The sequence below is a fragment of the Mirounga angustirostris genome, unplaced genomic scaffold (genome assembly GCF_029215605.1).
Source record: "Mirounga angustirostris isolate CCGP_5_RB_7025 unplaced genomic scaffold, mMirAng1.0.hap1 SCAF_36, whole genome shotgun sequence".
NCBI classification, from domain to species: Eukaryota; Metazoa; Chordata; class Mammalia; order Carnivora; family Phocidae; genus Mirounga; species Mirounga angustirostris.
In genome coordinates this window covers 358,027-383,783 of record NW_026991744.1, presented here as the reverse complement: position 1 = coordinate 383,783, position 25,757 = coordinate 358,027, and the positions used below count along the sequence as shown (strand labels likewise).

The window sequence follows — 25,757 nt, the reverse complement described above, 5'->3', positions numbered from 1 at the left end:
ATAAGTCCAACAGAGAAAGACATATACTGTATGATTTCACTTAGATGGGGAATTAAAAAAATAAAAAAATTAAATCCATAAGTACATAGAACAGATTGGTGGTTGTCAGATGTTGAGGGTGCAGGTGGGGTATAGAAAAAATGGTTGAAAGAGGTCAAAAGATCTAAACTTCCAGTTATAAGATAAATAAGCCCTGGGGATGTAATGTACAGGACGGTTACTATAGTTAACACTATTATACTGTATATTTGAAAGTTGCTAAGAGAGTAGTAAATCTTAAAAGTTTTCATCCTAAGAGAAAAATTGTACCTAGGTACAGTGATGAATGTTAATTAAACTTATTGTGGTGATCATTTTACAATATATACATATATCAAATCATTATGTTGTATACTTATTTATTTTTTTTAATTATTTTTTTTTCATTATGTTGTATACTTAGAACTAATACAATGTTATATGTCATTTTGATCTAAAAGAAGAAAGATAATAGGGGAATATTATGTATAATTTCATGTTAATAATTAAGGTAACTTAATTGGTATAGACAAATTTCTTGAAAGACATAAACTATCAAAGAAAATTTTTAAAAATCAATTACAGCAAACAATGAATCATGGAACACTACATCAAAAACTAATGATGTAATGTATGGTGATTAACATAATAAAAAAATCTATTACAGCAGTATACAGAAGTGATAATATGTCATGACCAAGATAAACCCAGGAATGCAAGGATAGTTTAATATTTGAAAAATCTATCAATTTAATACCCAATGATAAGCTCAAATATATGCAGAAAAAGCATTTGACAAAATCCAACATCCATTCCTTGTTAAAATCTTTCAGAAAGCTAGGATTAAAAGAGAACTTCCTGAGCCTGCTAAAGAATTATAAAAAACCTTATTTAAAATTATACTCCATGATGAAAGACTGAGTATTTTCCTCTCTAAGACCAGGAACAAGTGAAGGTTGTATGCTTTCACCACTTATATTCAATATTGTACTCCCTCAAAATCCAAAGGCCTACAGATTGGAAAGGAAGAAGTACAACTATCTTTATTGACAGATGGCAAGATCGTCTCTGTAGAAAATCCAATTGAATCTGCAAAAACTTATTCAAACTAATAAGTGAATTTTGCAAGTTTGTAAGACACAAAATCAACACACAAAAAATCAATTGTAAAATGGCCTTTACCAGTAGAGTTTTGCTAAATTGAATTGTTTTAGGATTAGTTGAAAATCAAGTGCCTCCCTATGAGTATATATCACTTTTTCGTGGATGCCAAGTTGTTAATACCCACATAGAAACCAAAATCTACTTTATTTTCTCTCTTGAGAAGTTTATTGCTCGTCCTCTGAAACAGCAGTGATTGGAGTTATACTTAGGATTCTTCAACTCTTCAACTTTGTTCCATTTATTTGTTCTGTTCTTTATTTGTTCTACCTAATGCTATTTTACTGGCAAGTATATCACCTCACAAAAATCAAGGATCTTATCTGATGTGGGGATTCATAATGTTCTTCAACCTTTTGTTTTGTCTAACTTGCTTACTTCACTCAAATATTCTAAATTGCAATATTCTAGGATTTTTTATGTCAAGTATTTAGACGTAGAATAGAATTCCAAGAAGTAAATAAAAATGTTATCTGCATCGCATGATCCTTACCTCTAGACCAATTTGACACAGGTGGGCCTTAAAAAGTTGGTCCATTTCCAAGCCATCTCCTACACAAACATTGACGAAGAAACTGGTTTCAGTGTCAGTTATGGTCCATACGAGTGATTATTCTTAACTGACATTAAAAATGTTCCTTTTTTGTATTTCCATCCAAGCGGTCCGTAAGTACGTGACAGCCTATCTATGCATTTGAGTGAGAATAACACTGATTGATTTGGGTGTATTTTTAGGATGAGAGAGGAGGGTTTTTTGGGGGGTTTTTTTGGTTTTTTTTTTTTTTGATGGAAATATTTCATATTGTGAAATGATGAAACATAGTAGAAAACATTGAGTCAAAGATATAAATACAAAATAAGCCATAAATCTACTTATTCTAAAATAGCTTTTTAGGTTCTTTGACACATGGGAAGTAAGAAACTAATGACAACCATTATTATATGGTAAAGTGTTATATAGTGAAGCAAAGATGTCCCATGTACTCCAGCTTTTTGATATTACCTACAGTTTTTTTCTATGTCCAAATGTAATAGATGAACTCCCATTTTAAGTATTGTGAGAGGCCTATTGCCTTACTCGGTATTTCTATTAATTCTTGGTTAGGGTGGGATGATTTCCAGCCTGCTCTAAATTACTACTCTTGTATATTTCTCAATTCCTATTTGTAATTTTCCTTAGGTTCTGTCCTTTTCCTACTCTGCTTCTTTCCTTTTTCTTTCTTTCTCTTTCTTTCTTCTTTCTTTCTTTCTTTCTTTCTTTCTTTCTTTCTTTCTTTCTTTCTTTCTCTTCTTTCTTAAGTATAGGACTCAGCCTTGGGTTTTTAGTTTCCCCAAGCTATACTACAACAAGGGTATTTATGTAAGTAGCATAGGTTTCATGGTTAATACAGGAGGATTAAACACAGAAAGAATTAAAAAAGCAAATTAAATCAGGACAGTAGTTCCTAAAAGTCCTCTCGCCATGTTGGCTACTAGAAATTTCTCATTAGCCATCTTTCTTCTCTGTTGTCATTTTTCTGAATTCCTTTTCTTCCCTCCCTCTGTTGGATGGTCCTGTCATCTCTAGTAATTCGAGTAACTGGCCACCATATCTCTATCATCTCTTGCCTATCAATGGAAAATGTGCACATTGTTTTCTAAACATTTTGCCCCACATTAACTGATCCAAGAAAATGCAAAAATCTTCTAGTAAGTAAAACAAACAAAAAGTAGTAGACATCTTGCATTTATTTCTCCCATATATTGGGATGTTGAGCAATTGGTGGAGCACATCACAGGCTGACTTGCTGGCTTGGTATCCAGTTGATAATATATATGGTTGTTCCGGCCATTGAGAGCAGTGCCATTCTCATTGATTGGTGTCTGTGCCCAGCACTTAAGATTTTGAATATCATCTCAAGCTAAATCTACTTTCCTATTTGAAATACAGGTACATGCTAATGTAATTTCATTTTTAGCGTTTCGTTGTTATATATATTTTTTCAGTTGACCCATTTTAGATTGCTTTTCTTTCATGCTTTTAACTAAAGATTGATAAAACTTATGTTTCTTAAAGAAGTAATAAACATACATGAAGAAAATGTCTAGTAAAACATATCGTTCGCTCTTTACTTTTTTTCCTAATCCCCCTTTCTCAGAATCTAGTTGCAAATTATGTGATTTTCCCAGTGGCAAACAGATCAGAATTTAGCATTTAAAAACATTTTACATTTAAATTCTAAAAAATATTTTGCTATTTCTGTGTTTTTACTTTCTGGGATATTTGGTAAGTTTGAAAAAAAAATATCAAAGCTGATCTGAGTCATTACCGCTATGAACGCTAAAAAACTAAAATTTCAGTGTACATAATATATTCCGGCATACTATTTGTTTAGATTCATCTTGTAGCTGATTTTCTCTGGTTTAAGTATAAACTTGCAAAAGTGAGCACAGCAATGCCTTAATCATATGTATCATACTAGTCTGACTTCTAGGATGTTTACTTCAAGAGTATTGCTTGGCTCGGTGTTTATAGCCTCAAAAAATTTGAATCTCATTTCTAGAAGTCAGTCTATAACTTGAAATAAGATGACAATGTTTTCTCAAAACAAACAAACAAACAAACAACCCCAACAGAAAACACCATTTCCCTTAGATTTACTTATAACCTCCGAGAAGCAAGGACTTTGCTTGTTTGTTTGTTTTAAAAATCTTGGGAATGTGGGGATAGGATGAGTTCAGTTCTACATAAATTTAACAGGTCCGAAGACGTAAGTCCAAATAGATGGTTTTGCCTTAGCTGGTGAGGATGCCGGGGCTGCTACCTTTGTTGGTGCTGACATCACTGAAGCAGTAGAAAGGCCACTGCTTTCCTTTTTAAAGTTCCAAATTCACCCTTTAGAGTAGGTTAACACTTTGCAAATGTCAGATTTACAGTTTCTGGTGAACAGCGAAGAAAGTCCAAGAGCCTGTAAGAAATTAGAGCTGAATGGTGAGCACAGCACCAGGTGTAGAGTCACTGAATCCCTGGGTCGTACACCTGAAACTAATGGAACCGTGTATCAACTCTACTTCCATGAGGGGAGGGGGTCAGAAATTAGAGCTGTAAATCAAATTTCTTTACTATATCTTAGCTCTTAAGATACATCATATTTCAAAGATTCTAACATTTACATTTCTTTTTACATTTTCACATTTCTGGAAACAGGTTGTGTCTTGTGGTTCTGATGTCCTTGTCATTGCTAGTCCACGTGCATAAAAACTTACAGTATGAATATCAGCAACTTGGAATAAAATTGCAGAGACGATACTGTAGGACCAGCACTCTTGATAGCATAGATGATAGTATTGTGTGGGAAACATGGTCATCCATGACTCTGAGTTGAACATGTTTGGAAATACTGGATTTGGGATGGGAGTAAGCTTTAGGAATACCCTAACCGATTTGTTTTGCTTATACTTTATTGTTTTTCTAAGATTTTATTTATTTATTTGAGAGAGCTCGAGCACACATGCACGTGAACAGGGAGCAGGGGGAGGGGCAAGGGTAGGGAGAGGGACAAGCAGACTCCTGCCTGAGCCTGGAGCTCAATCTGGGGCTGGATCCCATGAGCCCCAGACCATGACCTGAGCCCAAACCAAGAGTCCTCCGGATGCTTAACTGACTGAGCCACCCAGGCGCCCCTCTTACAGTTTCATTTTTATATAGATTCAAGCAGGGCATAAGATAAAAACCTATACCTCAGTAGGTATTATAAAGCTCTTTCAGTAAGTATGTAGTGAAAGTTCTGAGCTACAAAAAACACGTGTTATAACTTGTGTAGCTTTGTTTTTATTCCTTTCTTTGTGGTACATACAATAATGTCATCCTTGCAATCATTATGGTATTATGATTTTGAGGTGAACACAGATCATGAGATTTTAGAATTTTTGATTTGCTAATTTTAAAGAAGTTTTTACTGTTGCTATGTCTTTTAAAGTGGTGAAATGAGTCATATATCAAAGGAGGCATTGAAGCATTTCTTTGAAAAATAAAATTTTACAGGACTTAATCCATCCTTTCATTTTCGTAATTAACATTCTTTTGGAGAACTACTATCAAATACGTTCTTTAAAAGTGAACTTCAAAGTCTAACTTTGGGCCATAAGTAAACTACTCTGCCTTGTTTATTATAGACAATCATCGTTGAGGGTTTTGAAGTTTAGTTTGCAAGAGGATTTAGCACTCTGCAAGTTTATATTTAAGATTGCAATATTGACTGATTGTCTTTCTGAGAATGTAATAGACATAATAAATTGCTTGCAACACTTAATATTTTCAGAGTGTTTGCCATTACCGTACTTGATGATTATTATTAAAAAAAAAAATCTCTCTGATCCCCCCGTTCTGAAAAGGAAACCAAAATTACTTCTCAATCCCTTCACTGTCTACATATAATCTCTGATTTAATATCACTAACCCAATACAGCAACACCTCATTTTCCCAGCATTGCTCAAGAAAAGTTTGTTCCATGCCAGTACACTTCCCAGATATCCGAAGAATATGCATTTAAATGACAAGCCTATTTTTTTTTTACTATTTCTGATAGAAATATTTCTACAACACACTGTTATTCTTATATAGAGAATACTGAAAAAAATCTCTAAAATTTTGTGCTTCGTGGCAATCTCAAGAGACTGCTTTATTCGTTGATGGGTCTTCAGCACACAGTAAAGAATGGAATAAGAGGAAGCAGTTAGTGGACGTGGACTACACTCAAAACTCAATGAACTTCTTTTTCGTAGAACACGGGGACTCATTTTTGCGAATATCAGTCACAGCAGATGGCGTGCTCCACCTGGCCCAGCAGGCTATGTGCACAACCTCGGCGCCCCCCCACCCCCACACCCCCACCTCCCGGGTTCCGTCACGGTGTAGGCGCAGGACTGCATATACTTTTCTCCAGAGGGCCGGGTCCATAATCTCAATGCGCTATTTGAGAGTTCCAACGTATAATGAGTAATAATCGAATTAAGCATCACCTCACTCTAAGTTAGGAAACACGACTTTCTTCTTTCTAGTCATGGCACAACTATTCACTTAGCCATCCAATTTTGAAATCTTGGCATAGTCTCTGATTTTTTCTGTTTCCATCTTCCAGCTAGGTCAGTTGTACTGCTGCTTTTCTCTTTATGTCTCTACTATTAACACCCTTTTGACTTTTACTTTGTATTTCTTACCCTATTACTGCTTTTACCTAGAATATTCTAGTTTGTCATATGCTTGATCTTTAGGCCTCCAGTCTCTTCAATTTCCAGTGTATTAGGTACAGAACTGACTGATCTTTATCAATGAGAGGTGTTTCCCTGTTCAAAAATCTCCAGTGGTTCCCTATTTTTGTTAAAAAAAAATTTTTTAACCAAATAATGAAAGACAATTACCAGCAGAGGCTGAGTTCTGTTGGGTCACATATGGTTAAAAGGATATATAATTGTTTTGACATTAAGCACGACAATCCCTTCTGATCAATCACCTGTATGGCAATCTGCTCTAACATCTCCTTGGTCTTTAGGATTGAATGTATCGAATACATCAATTTTCATTTCCAGGATAAATTATTGGAAAATCTCTACACACTCTTCTGAAACCGTTCAAGAGATTCGTTGATGTTTTGAAATTTATCTACAAATACTGAGGACATACCTGGACATTTTTTGAGCAACTCGATATATCACTGAATTTTTTTGAAGTCCTTGATACTTTAAAAAATATATATTTAAAAAATTTTACCCCACTTTATTGAGAGGGAATTGACATATAACATTGTGTAAGTTTAAGGTATACAGGGTGTTGATTTAATAAACTTGTGTATTACAAAATGATTATGACTAAGTCATAATCCTATGGCTAACTCCTCTGTCCTGTCACATAATTACCATTTCTTTTTTGTAGTGAGAACATTTAAGAGTTACTCTTTTACCAACTTTAAAGTGTATTATTAGCTATAATAATATAAATATAAATAAACATATATAATACAAAGTATTATTAGCTGTAATCACCATGTTATACATTAGAGCCCCAGAACTTGTTAATCTTAGTTTTTTTCAAAATTTTATTTTTTTATTTGAGAGAGACAGAGATAGCGAGAGAGAGCAAGAGCGAGGAGGGAGGGAGAAGCAGGCTCCCTGGCAGGCTCCCCACTGAGCAGGGAGCCCAATGCCGGGACCCCGGGATCATGACCTGAGCCAAAGGCAAATGCTTAACCCACTGAGCCACTCAGGTGCCCCTGAACTTGCTAATCCTGTAACTGGAAGCTTATACCCTTTAATCAATTATCTTTGCATATCTCCCACTTCTAAGCTACTGATAACCACCATTTTGAATACTTCTCAGTGCGTATTCATTGTATTCATTCTTATACTTAGTTGTTTGTCACAAGTTTAACTGAGATGGTATTATGTGCCAATGTGCCCAGTGTCATAGATGTGATGGTACACAAACACAGGATTTTTATCTTTATCTAAACTATGGACTACTAGCTTTCTTCACCATTTGGTGTTGAAATTTACGTTTTCTTTGCATATTCTATTTGTAGAATTTGAAGATCATTTTCCTGGCTGGAGAAAAAGAAATTCTAATGTTTGTTAGCAAATTGCTCTCTTCCCCAAGCAGTACGGTTCTTTTCCTGCCTTGTCTTTTCTCATTGCCTAAAATATGATGGAAGAGTATTTTATATTGTCCTAAGTATTTTTCACAAGTCTCGGCTCATTTTGAACGTAGCACTTTTGACACTGATTTAAAACATACTATATATACGGCTGTGCATGTTTTTTAACTTTACAGTATCTGGTATTTTTCCATTTAATTAAATATATTTTGAAAACATAATATTTAATGTCTGTTTAATAGCCCATCTTATTTAACTATCCCATATTTTGGGCTATTTGGTTTGAGTCCAGGTTTTTTTTTTTGGTTGTTCTGCAACTTTAAATAATGCTTCTATGAACATCCTGGTACATAATTCTTTGCCTGTGCTTCTGATGATTTCCTTATGTTGTACTCTTGCCTCCAAATACTGTCCATGTCTTGGGCCCAGGGACTAAGCAGACTGGCTGTTTTTCCAATCTATGTCCAGTGAATATATTTTTTACTCAATGATCTTTAGAACTCTTTTGATGGCTGACCAGATGGAGTGTTGCCCAGTGTGCCGCAAGATCTTCCATAAACCCCTTTAACTTACCCCTTGCAGCAGGCTAGGACCCCTGTAAGGCCTGGAGAAGGAAGAGAGGGGCCTACACAGCTTCCCAGCTGCTGACGGTAGGACACATAAACTCTAGTCCCCTTTCCCGGGGCCGCGCCTTGTGAGTGCGTGCCTGCGCGAGAATGCGTGCGTGCGTGCGCGAGAATGCGTGCGTGCGCGAGAATGCGTGCGGGCGTGCGCGAGAATGCGTGCGTGCGTGCGCGTGTGCGTGAGTGCACGCCGCGGTGGGGAGAGCTGAACTATTGCTGCTTGCCATAGATTGAATTGTGTCTCCCTCCCACACCAATTCGTAGGTTAAAGTTACAGCCCCTGATGGGCTGTAATAAAAGTATTCCTAAAAAGTGGCATTAAACATTCTTAAAACCTTGCTTCTAATTAAGAGAGAACACGATACCTGCATTTCTGTGGCAAAAAAAGAGAAAAACGCCAAACTGCATTAATCTACTGTCAAAGTAGTACTACAACTCACTGTAATCCAAGTCCCAATTCAGATTATGTGGTTAGAGGCTGTCAAAATAGGCTTTTGCATCTCAGTTAGCAACTGATTAACTGTTCTCTGCAATGCTCTCAGCAAACCTTTCCCTCTTTTTCCTCCTTTTCTCCTCACAAGTCCTGCCAGATCCTATCAGAAGGCACAACTGTCCTGGTCCGGAATGGCGTTTCCTAACTCTAGTCCATCACCGCCAATACCAGAATCAAAGAGGGGCCGAGGGGTTGTTAAAAATATACGTGGCCCCCACCCCGGTCCTACTCCGTCTGAAGTCGCGGAGGCTGGGGGCGGGCGGAAAGTGCCTGGCTCTGTAGTTGAAAGCAACGCTGCAGGTGGAGGGGCTACATCGCGCCGCAGGCCTCAGCAGCACCTAGGCCTCAAGCTCCACCATTAGCAAGGAGCCCGGAGGCGGCGTCTGCATCCGCTTCTTCCTAGATTCTCCCGCCGGGCAGGAGGCTGGGGCAGAGAGAGCTTAATTCGCGGCCTCGCGGCCTCGCGGCCTCCCCTCCACCCCCTCCCGCTTCCCCCGCCTCCGCGGCTGAGCCCCGGGCCTACCGGGCGGCCTGGCCTCAGTTCACCCCGCCCTCCGGCCTGCGCGAGGACGACTTACAGAAGAACTCGGCCACGATTTCGGCGCTCCCGCGCAGGGTGATGCCTTGCTCCCGGGAGAGCTGCAGCGCCATGGCCAGTCCTACAGACGAAGGAGTGCGCTTTCCCCCGGCAGAGAGCGACAGCAGAGACGCCCACAGCAGTTCCCCGCCACTCGTTTCAAAAGTAACGGCGCAGCACGCCCTCGGGCCTCCGCGCAGGCGCGATGAGCCTCTAGGCCCCGCCCCGTGGGGCGGGGCCTGCAGGTCCTCTGGGCGCTTTTCGGAGCTGGCCTGTCCGCAGGCGCAGGGGGTAGGCGTGGTCGCCCAGTTCTGGGTGGTCAAGCTCCGCAGGGTCCCGGCTGGGCGTGTGTAGTTGTGGTCTACTAGACCGGCCTGAGGGAAGAAGACGCCAAAACCTGGTTTGGGTTTTTTTTTAAAGATTTTATTTATTGGGGCGCCTGGGTGGCTCAGTCGTTGGGCGTCTGCCTTCAGCTCAGGTCGTGGTCCCAGGGTCTTGGGATCGAGCCCCGCATCGGGCTCCCTGCTCCGCGGGGGGCCTGCTTCTCCCTGTCCCACTCCCCCTGCTTGTGTTTCCTCTCTCATTGTCTCTCTCTGTCAAGTAAATGGATAAAAATCTTTAAAAAAAAAAAAGGAATTTATTTATTTGAGAGAGAGAGAGAATGAGAGAGAGCACATGAGAGGGGGGAGGGTCAGTTTCAGATATTTTAAATACTTAAATATTTAGGTGGAATTACTTTAAAAGAAAATTTTGTTGCACACCATATTCAAAATGCTAAAAATTGTACACCTTGAGGTGTTGAAAACATGATCTTATGAAAATATCAGCCATTTTCACAGATCTGAAAAAAAGCTACTGAATTGTACTATATGCCTACTTAAGTTTTTGTTAGCTAAGCAAATAGATTTATTTTGAGATATGCAACTATGAATAATTGCCACTGCATTAATTCTACCACATTGTTAGGAATCATGACCTTGCATTGCAGACTCTAAAATGGATCTGAATTTGAAACCCTGAGAACACTAGCGATAGAAGGGCAATGGGAAACATCATTATAAGGGCTCCTACAGCTTCTTTTAGGAGGAAAGAATCTGATACACATGAGTACTTTCAGGGCACTAAAAAAGCAGCTTAAAGCTGACCATATGAACCCTGTTTATAAACAATACAAAAAGAAAAGGTCATTCCTGCATCAGAATTACCATCATAAAAAATATTATAAATAATATTAAAGTCACACTGAGTCAATAACCACAGGGTTTTATTATCTTCAACACTACTGACAGCTTAATAAAATATGCTTAACAAATCATTTGTTTGAAAATTGAAAACTATATTCCTATGTAATTACAGAAACAGTGTTTTTAAAAAGTGGATGGCAATATTTATTTTATATCCATCATCTGATTTTAATACAAATATCTTGCCAATAAAAATGTTACAGCTTTTAGAGATAAGAAAAAAATATGAAAGAAAGAAAAGAGAAAAGAAAAAAGTCTCAAACACAGGACCCAGAATGTCAACTAATTCAGCACAGTTTTGCAGTGTCAAGTAAAAAGTCTCTCATAGAAAGTTACATGGAAGTGTAAAACTTCGGTTTCTGGACTTTGATCCAAGCGGTCATAAAAACTGGTCCTCATTAGTAACTCCTATTTCCATTATATGTCAAATATTCTCAAGCTTTTGCCTAGTACAAAACAAAGCAATAAGAAGTCAATCACGTTACCCCTACAATACTAAATGATCTAAAACATAACCCACAATGGCAGAAATGATTAGTAACTAATGAAAGGTAACATTATTTTAATATGCTGTCAAGAATAACAACAGCTGTTAAAGTGGCATTAGCACCCGGAAGCCTTCATTTGCAAAAGCATGAAGATTAGAGCCCTTAATTAACACAGTAGTATCTCAGGCGGGTAGAACTGCAAAGTTGTCTAGAATGGTGAGGGTGGGAGTTTCCGTATGTTGTAGTTTACTAGTCTCCAGTTAATTTTTATGCCAATAGATTATGTTATGAATTGTTCAACTGACACTCAAATTCACATCAACAGGCTGTGATTACTAAAAAGCATCTATGCTCCAAGCTTGTAGCTTTGAACTAGGTGCTTAGCTCTGTATTTGAAGATAGTTATAGGAAACAATGTAATATAGCAGCCGAACTGCTTTCAAGGTCAACCAAAATTCACAGGTATTTAAATGAGAATTTAGGGATGCCAGAAACCTTCATTCTGTTCAGTGACTACTACTGAGTACAGATCATTCAGTTTGGGAATAGGATAAAAAAGCATGCATGAATGTCATGCATGGAAGTAGTTCCATCAACATGCCTGTTTACCGGCACAGATGGCCAATCTAAGTGAATCCAAATTTATTTTAAATTTAAAAACATGTTAAATGTTTCTACAGAACTGTCTCATGGGGTCCTGAATCACACACAGTACTCATTTTACACTTACAGAGTGTAACAAAAAGGATAAAAGCAGAGTAACAGCTTCTAGTTAAAAGAAAAAAAAAAAAATCCTAGCTATAAAGTTAAAATGTCTGCAATAAGTTTTTACCACAACCATATGAATCACACTGGGTTTAGAAGTTTGGAATTTTTATAATCAACTACTGTCTAATCTCTCAATCTTAAATCTCTAGTTAATGCCACCAAATATAAGCCCAAACAGGAACCTCTGACTACACACAAGCTCTTAGGTCGTATTCTTTAAACTGACAACTTTCAGCACTTTATACTTAAGGAGGGCCTGTACTACTCTTAAATATTTTACACTTTCGTTTTCCACGTTTTACTCAACATAAACTCTTAGAAATATATAAGAATATATATACACATACATGTCATAGAAAGTGGTCAGCCTATTGTCAACATCAACTATAATATAAAAACCGTAACTAAAAAAGTCTTTATACAGAGTTTCAGATGATCTGAATTTTACACAGAAAAGTGTAACTTTGAGAAATGAGGACTGTAATCCTGTGCTACTTGGGAGAAAAAGTAATGTGAAAAGAAAATTAAATGTAACCCCTTCCATTTAACTTCCAATAAAATGTTACTTTCAAAGATTTGGCAGGCTCTGAGTGAAGTGTTCTTATGTATGACTACTTAAAAAGATCACCAAACTATCCTAAGTTTCTGTCTTTAAAGGGAGAGAAGGAAAAAAAGAAGAGGACACTGATGTTGACTTGTAAGACAAATCACTTTTTTCTTTCAACTACTAATAATCTGCCTACAGAACATCTCCAAAGAACAGCCTGACACACTGAAAAAAATCAGCCCAGCTCTCCTGCCCGCTCCCCATTCAATGGGGGCAGAAAAGTGGAAGTGCGCAAGGGTGAAAGGAAACTAGGGACAGATGGCCTCGGAGTAGCAGGTGACCTTTGAAAACTGGGGGCCCACAACAATCAATAGTTCCAGATCTAGATGGCCTTCGTGCCTCACCCCGAACTCGCAGGAAACTGTCCTTTGAAAAGAAACCACTTTTCTTTTCAGGGTTTATCCTCTGGTTGCTCCAGATTCAGATTTTGAAGGAAGACAGCCAAAGCGGGGAAAGAGGACTTTAAAAGGAGGGCGGAGTAATTAAACAGAAGAGATAAGATTTGCCCTAAGCTATCGCCTCGGTCCAAAACCCCCGAAAGGGATGAAATCGACACAAACTCGTTTAGGAGAAACTGCCTTAAAAAGAGCCCCTTCTAAAATCCCAAAGGAATACACCGTAAGAGCATAAAGGAAGACAAAAATATCAGACAGTCCATTTTCAATGAAGCATCCCTCTGCCCCCCCGCCCCCCGCTGGGCGCCCCCAAGGTAAAGTGGCAAGTGGGGGGAGGCTGAAGGGACTACCTTGTTTTGTCTCCAAAGGGCAACACAGCAAACATAGGAAGGTCCACGTGCAGACCACGCGGCCTCCGCAGACTCTGGACTCCGGGAGGCGCCGGGGGGCGACGACGTGCCCAGGGGAGGCGGTGACTCGACGCCTGCTCCCTTACCGACCCCGCCACCGGGCCGCCGCCCGCCGCAGCCCGCTCGCTCCGCGCTGCGCCGCCCCCTGGCGGGGAGCGCCCGGCAGAGCGGAGGCCGACCGCCGGCGGGGGGGAGCCCAGCGCCGGGCCTCGGCCGGCCGCTCCACCATCACCGCCTTGAGAGCGCTTTCCTGGCGGCCAAGGCAGCCCGCGCCAGCTGCCCGACGGCCGCTGCCTGGAGGCGGCGGCGGCGGCGGCGGCGGGTTCGGGACTCTTCTCCAAAGAGGCGCGTCCTGGAGGCAGTCGGAGTCCGCGTGCAGAAGCCTTTGCCCGCGCCAGCGGCTTCCCACCAACTCCTCAGGCTTCAGGGCATCCGCCCGCCTCCACTCTCCGCTCCGGCCCCTCCTTCCTCGGCTTCCACCTCAATTCCTCCCCAACTCTCCGGGAGCGTTTCCCACGCGCGCCCCAACTGCCCCCCGGGCAGCCACCTCCCAAAGGACAGGCACCCTCCGCCCCGCCCTCGGCAGCGGCCGCCCCGGCGCTTGGCTCTCGACCGGGAAGAGCTGGCCTCTGGGGTCGGCTGGGGCTGCGCGGGACCCGTCAGCGCCCCGCTGTCGGCTCCCGCCGCGCCTCCCCAGCGCCCTTTGTGTGCGCGCCGCGAACCCCTCTGCGGAGCCCTTCCAGCGGCGCCGCCTTGGGAGCAAGAGAGAGTGAAAGGAAGCGCCGGGCCAAGCAAGGGACTGGAAAGGGGCAAAAGGCGACAGCGCTTACTCTGGGAAGATTCCGGCATGTTGCTGCCTTTGGGCTCCTCGTGGTCTCGCCCCTACCCCGACTTCCCCGCCCCGCCAAGGGCCAGGGCGAGGGGGGACGGGGGAGGAGCGGAGCTGCTGGGACCGAGTTGGAAATGGTGCTTCCGGAGCCGCAGGGAAGGGGCTCAAAACTGTTTTGGTTTCGCTGAGGAGATTTAGGGGGACTGGGAGGCTAAAGAAGGGCTGGGGGAAGGCCCGTGAGCGCGGATGTATGTAAATAATCTTGCTCTCAGGGAATACCGGGGCAGCCGGGCTGTGTGTGTGTGGGGGGGGGGGGGGGTCCGCATGTACATTTTTGCATTGAACTTTTTGAGCAAGTTGGATCGAATCCCACGCTTGGGCTTTTCGACTGTACTAGCCATAAAGTCGAGGTGTCTACACCCTAGCAGGACCAAAGACCTACTTCAAAAGCAAAGGGCCTGGGAACCGAGGTCGTTTAATGGTAAAGGAAGAGGAAAGTTCAGTAAGGGAGAGAGATGAGCCCCCAGGTCACTCTCAGCGCCCCGGGTGGGTCTTCCAGGGGCCCTCTTCTTACCTGGTGGCTTTCCTAACAAAGTAAGAGAAGGTAAAGTCCCAGTGATCATCCAGCCACGCTTCCACGGAATCCTGGTCCCGCTGCAGCTTCGACTCCCCGGAGCCGGGGCTGGCCCGCTCCATGATCCGCGCCCAGCGTCTGTGCAGCTGCTTTGTGCCCTTTTCCACCCCAGCTGGGGTCTCTCCCTCGGAGGAGCCGGCCTCTGCCCCGAGACCCTCCCCCTCCGCCTTGCGCCGGTCCGGCTGGCTTTTGGCGAAGCTGCTCCGGCGCCCGGCCAGCCTCTTGCCACGCCCCACCTCTCCTGGTGATCACCGCTCCCAGGTGCGGCGGCTGGGGCAGGCGCAGCAGCCGCGCGGCCTCCCCGGGGTCGGGCGGAGGCGGGGTCTCGCCGGCCGTCGGGGCCCCAGATTCCAAGGCGGCGGCGGAGGCAACTGGCGAGCTCGCCGGCAGCTACGTGGCCGCCGCTGGAAGGAGGCCGCTCGGCCGCTGGGGTGCGCTGTGGGCTGAGCGGGTTCCGGGGAGCGCGCAGAGGTGACTGGGGGTGTGTTCGCAGAGTGCCCCGCAGTAGGAAAGGGAGAGTCGCGATGTGTGCGCCCATCCCAAGTCCTGAAAGCTGGAGTCAGGGGAACCTTCCACCAAAAGTAAGAGGTGCGGCTACCCTGGCGACTTTTCTCAGGTCTGAGTGAACAGTGACCGACCGGCCTCGCTTTCCTCCCCAGGGCTGGGGTCTGGAAGGCGCAGGGATCGACCTTCCTCCGAGCCCAGGCAGCCCGGGGGTGTGTGCCACGGATTTGCGGCTCCTGGTGGGTAACTTCCAACAAAGGCATTTCCGTAATTACTATGTTGTTAATAACCACAAATAATTATAAATTAGGCGTCTTTGCATCAAACATTCCCTTTTTATGACTGCAACAAGATTTTCTGGGAAAAGGAAAAGGTAAAACTGAAATAATCATCATGGTTTGTGTATGAAGTCAGAAGACAAGGGAACCTCTGTACAATTAGGTTAGAGAGCATAGACGCTACCCGCGGATAGTACAGAGCAGACTGGTTAGCCCAAGTTTTATTAGTCATTTATATTTAAATGGAATTAACACACACCCCACAAAAAAGTATCCGTTTCAAAGGGCTCAGCTTTCCTACTCTATTTTGTCCTATCCCAATCATGCTTTCCAAAAAGGAATGGGTGTCTTCCTTTTGCTTTGTTCTCATCTCCATCTCCTTGTCCCGCAATTTGCAGTTTTAATAACGGTATTTTGCAATGACCTAATTTGGGGGCAGAATGAAATACGGAGTTGTATGTTTCACAACGTGTGAACGACACCATTAGCAGTGATATACCCATAGTGATTTAGCTGACATACTTTTAACAAAGTCCTTTCAAACTATTCTTGGCAAGAATGTTAGACATTACTCATAGAATGAGTATTACTACATAGAAATGCATAATTAAATTGATAATATAAGAACTTTAAAAAATGTCTTCCAACCCGCCAATGCAATGGTTTATCCTTCCTGCATTAAATAATTGTCCTTCTATAATTATAGTTTTTCTGAAACTTCACTGATGTATGCAAGTAACCACAAACCAACAAAAAGTAAGCAAAGCAGTAGAATGTGAAATAATGTGCAATAAATTATATCAGATTTTAAAATGCGAGTTCTGTGATCCTGATGTGTGATTACAGTGCTCGTGAACTCGAGACTTTGTCCTCAGTGCTCAGTTTTTCCCTGTGGAAATCCATGCCTTTCTCCTAACAGAGGGTCAGTTATAATTTAAAACTATACTTTCCTACAAAAAATGAAGTGAATTTTTGGCTTGAATTGTTTGCTTCAGCTGGCTGCCTTGATTAAATAAACAAGCACTATCTAACTGTCCATTTTTCTCTTAACCTGAAAGGGTTAAATTATCAGAAACCAGAGAGTTTTCTGAAAAGTTACTGCAAGAAAAACAATCCGTGGATTCTGCCATTAGCGAGTCTGAATTCTGTGTGGTATACATGGCAGATTGGGGGTTCTTGTGAAGGCTGGTTACTTGAAGTGAGCATATCACAGTGGTTTGGGGGATGAGTTATTTCAAACTGTTCTAGTCTCCAGAGATCTCAGATAAAATTTGTAACAAATCTCTGTAACTTTAAAGTTCTTAAAGGTGACCTCACCCTGACCTCTTGTTTCCCAGCTCCATTTTATTTTTTATCCCTATCTGATAGATTTTTTAATGTTTTAACTTACTGGTATGGATTGCCCTAAGCATCCCCAATCTTGTTTTAGAATGAGTTGAAGATTGAGTAAATAATAAACATTATCAGGAAATAACTTTAAAAATGCTGTTAATGCTATTTACAACAAACAAATGCACAATGGAGGCCTAACAGAAAGGCCTCCAATTCCCATCGTAGTAGAATAAAACCCAAACTCTCTAATGTGGCTTACAAAGTTCCGCATGATTTGACTTCTACCTACCTCTACTGTTGAGGTTTTGATCATACAACTAGAAAAAAATAAATCAATGATGATCAAATTCTCAAAAAAAGGAATGTAAATTACAGGAGTCATGAAATCTTTCCTGACCTGCTTTTTTTTTTTTTTAATTTTTTTATTCTTATGTTAATCCCCATACATTACATCATTAGTTTTAGACGTAGTGTTCCATGATTCATCGTTTGTTGCATAACACCCAGTGCTCCATGCAGAATGTGCCCTCCTCAATACCCATCACCAGGCTAACCCATCCTCCCACCCCTCTCCCCTCTAGAACCCTCAGTTTGTTTTTCAGAGTCCATCGTCTGGTTCGTCTACCCCTCCGATTTCCCCCCCTTCATTCTTCCCCTCCTGCTACCTTCTTCTTCTTCCTTTTTTTTTTTTTTCTTAACATATATTGCATTATTTGTTTCAGAGGTACAGATCTGAGATTCAACAGTCTTGCACAATTCACAGCGCTTACCAGAGCACATACCCTCCCCAGTGTCTATTACCCAGTCACCCCATCCCTCCCACCCCACCCCCCACTCCAGCAACCCTCAGTTTGTGTCCTGCGATTAAGAATTCCTCATATCAGTGACTGACCTGCTTTTTTTTTCATTCAAATCCCATACAGTATATTCTGTCCCCTTTGCAACCTTCCAGTGTATTCCAGGCTTGAGAAAATTAATATATTTGCACTTATAATGGGATCCAGTTTCCTCACTATTGAAGGGGGAAGACTAGAAGGTACATTGTGGTGTTGAAATGGAATTGGAGGTTAAAAATTAAATATGTGGGTTTGTGTGTGGGTGTGAGTTGTATCACGGGGAGAAATCCCACATGATGAAGAAATGCAGGCAGTTTCTAAGTGCTGTGGGTACCCTCCAGCTGACAGCCTACAAGGAGTTCCTGTCAGCAAGAGAATGGATCCCTCAGTCTTACAAATACAAGGAACCAAATTCTGCTAACAACCTGTGTGAGTGCAGAAGTCGATATTTCCCCATTCGAGCCCCAGATGTGACCACAATCCCAGCCAATATATAGACTTGCAGCTTTGTAAGATGCTAAGACATTTTCATAATTGACAACTTAATAATGATGAGTCTTATAATCCATGAACATAGTGGATTTATCCATCTATTCTAGTCTTTTAAAATTTCTCCCAGTAATGTAGTTTTTAGTATATTTGTCTTACACATATTTTGTTGGATATATCTCTGTATCTACTTCAGCCCTGTCACTGAGAAGTACTAGAAGCTATGACATTCCAGTAGCAATGAGTACAGTTAGTACCCAGATTTTGGTGTCTAAAAACCATTCTTCACTTTAAAAGGAATCAGAAGTCTGTGGAGAAAAAATTCCAGGTCTAGGACACAGAAAGTATTAGATAAGCCTGGAAAATCTTGTTTTGCTAGAAAATTAGAAAGGCTTGAAAAGATGGCAATATATCAGAAGGACAGAGGATATATCTGCAGGGAGCTTCCAATGGACAAATCTAGAGCAACTTAAATATCAAAATTGGGATACAGTAATAGTAACAGATTTTAACAGCTGACTAAAATAAGAAACTGTAATTTCACTCTGGTATAAATCAATCACTAGATAAGTAAGTAAATAGGAAAGAAGAGAATGTTCCTTACAGTAGAATGCTAACTAATGAATACAAAAGGAATTATGTAGTAAGAGGATCATGAATGGTTACTAAAACTAATCAGTGAGAGTTTGATGATGAATGGAGTATCTCCTCATAAGTTTTTTATTAGTCATCATGGGGAAATAGTATCTTTACAATGGAGAGAACTTATGGATACCTTTCTAACCAAGTGATCAATTTAATATCACTTATAGTGGGACAAACCAAGCATATAAACCTCTAAATAGGATATTCTGAGAAGGACACAACATCACTTCTATGTTATTCCTGAATCTAAATCTAATCCTGAGGATCGGATTGAGGGATTTCCAAACAAACACACCCAGTTTGAGGCACTTTGTACAAAATAGCTGGCCTGTATGCTTCCAAGACTTCAAGGTCAAGAAAGACAAAGAAAGACTGAGGACCTAGTTATTTACTACTTTGTAACAATATTACCACAATGTTAGTGGCTTGAAGCAACACACATTTGTCATCTCCCAGTTTTTGTGAATAAGGGGTCTAGGCTCCGCTAAACAGTGTCTTCTGCTCAGGGGAGGTCTCACAAGGCAACCGGGCGGGAAGCCAGAGCTGCCTCATCTGAGGGTCAGTGGGAGAAGGATCTGCTTCCAAGTGCACTCAGGCTGTTGGCAGAATCCAATTCTTTGTGGTGGTAGAACCGAGGGATTCTTTTTCTTGCTGAGTTCTGGCTGGAGACCCTAACAGGCTGTTGGCTGGGAGCCCCCCTTTGCCTCAAGAAGCCGCCTTCATTATCCCACCATGACTGCCTGCTTCCTTGGAGCTAGCAAGGGAGAGAGACCCCAGCGAGACGGGACTATAATCTTATGTACATAACCATGCAATCACATACACATAATTACATACATCCCATCACCTTTGCCATATTCTGTTTGTTGGGAACAAGTCAAGCTTCTGCCTTCACACAAGGGGAGGGGAATCACAACAGGGTGTGAACACCAGGAGAAGGATCCGTGGAGGCCACCTCAGGAATCCTTCTAGAATAACACTGTCATAAAGCATAGTGAGTGCGATGTAGCATGTGTCCAGTAGATATTTGTGGGGGCAATTTGAAAAAAAAAGTTTTCTTAAATTACTTCGGCAGTTCTTTTGTGTATTGTATGTAAATATGTTAGCAATTGATCTTTGAGGAAGGGTTATTTCTTTTCATGGTCTTTGGAAGTCTTATCACACTTAATAAAATCACCTTTTACTCTTAGCAGCCCTGGCCTCACGTGAAATAGTTTTCTGAGGACAGTGTTGGAATACACGCTTCAAGCTGTTGCACAGCAGGGATCCGCTTAATATCTTAAATGTGTGAATTTAAATTAGATCATAATTTTCCATTTCAAAGACTAAGCCAGCTTATGAATAATAAAGCTGTATAATGGTGCAATTATTCCCATCAGTACAGAGAATTTTCTTTCCCAAATCAAACGTAGGGTTTTCTACCCAAGTCTCTTGTGGCACCCCGGAATTCAGTTTGACATACAAAGTCTGATCCATGTAAAAAGACATTACATAGAAAATGGTGAACAGCTGTTTTTTGTATCAGCGAAGGTCACACACAGAGGAAACGGACGTCCACGAAAACAGGAGGGATTTTGGACAGATACTAGACACGCCTTCCTGACAGAGGGATGCGATACAGATGGATTTATGATATAGAGAATGTAAAGTAACCTAATATTCTACAAAATTAAAATCACATGGATACAAAATACAAACATTCTTAAATGCAGGTATAAATTAACCTTATGTAAGTATTTATATGTGGGAGAGAGATGATGTGACTGGGATGGTGCTGACAGAAATGTATATGCCTGCCTTATATTTAAGCTCTTAAAGAAGAGAAACCATACAGTGCATATTTATAATGACAGGGCAACGAAACTGAAAAGACTCTAAAGGTTTTAGATGTACAATTACTTCTTAATGCATATGCTGAAAAAGGAATTTAGGTTCTGCCTTCAGTTTGGTACTCTGCCCTCACAGCTAAGTACCAATGAGATGTTTGTTTAAAAAGGTATTTGTCATTGTACCATCCACAGGATCACCCCATTTGAGTGTTTAAGTGGCTCATACCTCAGTGTACCAGAAGAGAAATAAAATCATTTCAATACATTGAATAAAGTATGCCTAATCTTTCTAAACTTCTTGTGCCTGCTCCCTCAAAAACAAATGAAATAAAAAAAATTTTTTTCTTTATTTAAATTCAATTAGCCAACATATAATACATCATTAGTTTTTGATGTCATGTTCAATGATTCATTAGTTGCGTATAACACCCAGTTCTAAAAATTTTCTTTAAAAGTTCTTTCAAAAAGCAGCACACTTTTAAAAAGATCAAATCATTCTATTTTTACACTGACCTGCAGAAACCGTTGACAGAAAAATACGCAAATTGTATATATGAAACTTTCTGCCTATCAAAAAGAAAAAGAGAGCATTGAAAAGTGTGCAGAAGTCTTCTTTACAAATGGGAACAGATAGCATAGCCCAGCATTTTGCACAATATTAACTCTGATGAGTGTAGATAAGAGAAAATGGAACATAATACTTTGTTCAGTCCATTTACCATTTCACAGTACAGGCTAACCCATTTGTTTGTATGTGCTGTTAATATTTTAAGTTTCTGTGGTTACTTTTTATACTTTTTATGTGTTACTTTTTCCCATAACTCATAAATATTTCTCCAAGAATAAAACTTTTAATATTTAATATTGTTTGTATCACTGTTACATTAGTAAAGAGCCTGCTTTTGATTAGCTAGCTTCTCTACATTCCATGTTGTAGGAGGAAAATTACACCCTTTTTAAAATGCTCTGTAGATTTAGTAAAAACTGTTTCTCAGCAACTCTTGAGAAATAGCAGCTGAGAGGTCCTAAATGTAAATTGAGTGAAATTAAAGCACCTTGTTGGTTTCATAATGCTTTATAATTCTAAATGGAATACTGTTTGGTCTTCTGAAATCTAAACTTCCAAGATTTAAGACAGTGATGAAAGGCAAATGGTAACTTGGCTGACTCCTTAGCTTTTTAGTGTAGAGTATGGTGTTTTTTGATGAGAACACACTAATAAAGAACTTTTATCAAGATTGGCTTTAACTGTTGGTGCAGCTGGAGGATGTGAGATGGAGAGGTGAGAACCCAAGGCACACATTTAGTGACACTCAGGTTCCTTTAGTGTATGTAGGATTAGGAAGTTCTGGAAGATGGAAGTACTAATCTTACTTTCAGAATTTTTGCAAGTGAGTCCACTTGCTTTGGCCTCCAGTTTTATGAGAAGTCATAAAAAATGTCAATAATTGCTATTAAATATGATAAAACGAAACTTGAAGCAAGGAATCAATAAAACAACGGTGAGCACCTGAAGTAGCTGAAGGGTGATTCACTTGGTAAGAAAATATGGAATTTAATAATAATTTTTACTCTTTGAAATTTAGAGAATTTTATTCTGCTTTTCTGAATCAAGAAATTCTCATTGTGGTTGTTACTACTAAGCCAGGAACTATGAAGAGTCAGTCTTTTGTGGACGCTGAATATCCTTTTACATGGCCTATCATTACAGATTAGGAGTGCAGTAATTATAAAGGATAGTATTATGCAATCCTAAAAGCCTACACTCCAAAAGCCAGCATTCATTTTGGGCGCTACCTAGCCCATTTCCCAGATTCCTGGCCAGAGACTGGTCCCATTGGCCTAAAGGAAATAAATAAATATTCATTTGACCAATACAGAAGCAGAGCGTGACCAAGAGTACATATTATCCTATAAAAGTTCACGCAAGACCACTTCTACAGAATCTTTCGAAAACATTTAGATGAGAAGCTGCAACTCTTTGCCTCGAATTCATGCTAAGATCACAACTATTTGCATGGGTGTCATCTTTCTCATGTCCTACAGAAACAGCAGATAACCACTGCTCAGTCTTTATCCACACAGCTCTTCAGGCAGCCAACTCCAATAAAACATGTAAAGTCAAGTCTGACTCTTTCTGATCCAGTCCAATGAATTTTATGCTGAAATTGTATGGCCCTAGGATCAACTTAATGTAAACTTACTGAGTGTACTTTGTAGGTTTACATGAGATCACAGTGAGGCATAAAATATGGTATATACCCTCAAGGAACTTTAAATCTAGAAGGAGAGACAAGACACAGATGATCATCCTGAGCTGTTAAGTGGCATTTGGGCAAGATGGCCAAGAGAGTTCAATAGGAAGTCTGGCTGAGAGGAGAGACCTGTATGTAAAAGATTTAAGGAGACAAAGAATAACCTTCAGGGAACTTGGCTGAGGTTAGGGATGAGTAAAAAAGGCCAGCTGTAGAGTAGAAGGGATAGGGGAATTGCTAGGAAGGACTCCAGGGCTGGTAGTGAGTGCTGATCCTGAAGAACAGGTGTTTATTCTCTGCTCCATTCTATGTTATCTAGAGGATATAGGTACCCACTAGCCCATGGTGACTGTCTATAGTTAGAAAGCAGGACTGTTGGGGCCACAGATGCTTCAGTGACTCTGTAATGCCTAATAATAGAAGGAACAATTTGGATTATTTGCAACTATCTCTTTCCTGGTTTTATGAAGAACAAACAGTGAAATCAGACCCATTCTTGAATATTAAGTTTTATAAGATTGAGGGACACTAAGGCATCTTGATAATATTGAATTATATGCTACACATAAAATGTACCTTTGTAAAATATGCCTTATATTTAATTAAGTATCTAATGAATAGCCTTCATGAGTGGATAGCCTTTCACAACTTAAACTAAATATTCTTACTGTATATTTATGAGAGGAAACTAATAGTTCTTTCTATAATTTGTAGAAATGGCTTTTGCCATGGAACTCTTCGTGAAGTCATCTTCTAATTTTGTTCTCTAGTACATTCGGCTTGTGCTAGCTATATATTTGATAGTATGGCACAGACAGCCTTATTTCAGCTCTGGGATTAAATTTCCTGAAAGTAACTGTGTTAATTTATGTTAATTTTAAAGAACTAAAATTATCTAATATTATATCCAAAATTATATTATTTCTGTGAATATATCAAAATCTTCTATATTTGTTAAAATGACTTTTCATAATCCCTATTTATTAATTGATACCTTCAACTAATCTCGTATTTTTGCAGAAATGCACAATGTCAAATTGTATGCATCCAGATATCATCTTCAGAAGTGTTTACTTAGATCATTCTGCTTGAAAAGGAAACTTCTCCCAATATAACCAAGGTTTCCCTTTTATTTACTTTTTTTTTTTTTTTTTAAGATTTTATTTATTTATTTGAGACAGAGAGAATGAGAGACAGAGAGCATGAGAGGGAGGAGGGTCAGAGGGAGAAGCAGACTCCCTGCCGAGCAGGGAGCCCGATGCGGGACTCGATCCCGGGACTCCAGGATCATGACCTGAGCCGAAGGCAGTCGCTTAACCAACTGAGCCACCCAGGCGCCCCCCTTTTATTTACTTTTAAAATAGTTGAAAACATGAAGCATTGGATGACCTGAGAAAGCACATTTAAACAGATTTCCTACTGGGATCTCATAGCTTAAATACTGTTACCAGGATTGCAGATGGTCAGTCTATATGACAAAGCCTATCAAATGACTGATTTCTTCTACAGACAGATGGCGAAAGGGCCTAACGGAAGCTCGGTTTTCAAGTTGTAGGTGTGTGTGTGTGTATGAGTGTGTATCTGCTAAAGAACAAAGGTCTTTTACTCTGAAAGGCAAAAATAATTGTGTATGTTACCTAGGCTGTATTTGTCAGTACAATACTGACGACTAACTCTTGAGTTTTGAGTAAAGAATACTTTACCTAACCAAAGCAAAACAAAACAAAAAATTGTAAGGCTGTTGTTTGACCTAAACTATGATCTAAATTTTCCTATGAAGACCAAAAATAAAAAATAGTGAGCACCTGAAATAGCTGAAGGGTAATTCAATTGGTAAGTAAATTTGGAATTTAATATCAGTTTTTACTCTTTGAAAATTGGAGAATTATGTTCTTCATTAGTAAAAGGATAGTTTAAAATGAAAAAATGATAATTTATATCTTTCCATTTATAAGAATCTAAAATACTCCTTTTTATAATCTTTCATTCTCTATCTTTTAAAAAATACAATTCTTTATTCAATTTGAGCTCAACTTTTCTGAGAAATAAATGAAAGACTTCCACGGAATTGTTAGCTGCAGAGCAGCACTTGAATTAGTAGTGCTCCTTTGCTGTATCTGTGTAGGACACTCATTTCATTAACTTCTGGAGCTAGTGAATCTTCTGGAAAGACTCCATGTCAAAAATAACTGTTTAACTTAAAGTTATTTTGCCATCTGACATAGCTCAATCACTTATCAAGTTGAGATACTGTTTCCTATGTTTCTTCTGACCTAAGATGTGGTGAGTAAGCAACAAATGTCCAGCTTAATTTCTGATGGAACCTGTCCCAGGGAGCAAGATCTTTTGAGAAGAAAATGAGTTGGCACTTGCCTGGAGGCTAGATGTGGATAAACCATCTATCTCCTCTGGAGATGGAAGATAGTTACACATTTGGCAGGGAATACTCAGTCAACTGATAGATCAGGCAATTGACAAAGCAGGAAAAGCACATCTGGTGCATTATTAAGTATCAAGATGACGAACAGAGGTCATAATTAAGCTTGTACTTACCAGCTCATTGACTTGAGTAATAATAACAATAACTTTATAAAAGCACCCTTCCTATCTTTTCTCTCATTGTCCTCACAAAGAAATTTAACAAGGTCTGTGTTGTCATCACCAGGAAAATCTGTCAGCCTTCTCCTTAATTAAAACCTTCCCTGTAGTCTT

At 40.3% G+C, this 25,757-nt stretch overlaps 1 long non-coding RNA gene across 1 annotated transcript; it reads right to left on the bottom strand.

Moving 5' to 3' along the window:
* Positions 1-743: 743 nt before the first annotated feature.
* LOC135363170 (uncharacterized) lies at positions 744-15,282 on the bottom strand. Its single transcript, XR_010408843.1, has 2 exons — positions 14,818-15,282; positions 744-9,876 (listed from the first exon to the last, which is right to left on the bottom strand). It is a non-coding gene; the product is annotated as an uncharacterized LOC135363170 (long non-coding RNA).
* Between the last annotated feature and the right edge of the window lie 10,475 nt (positions 15,283-25,757).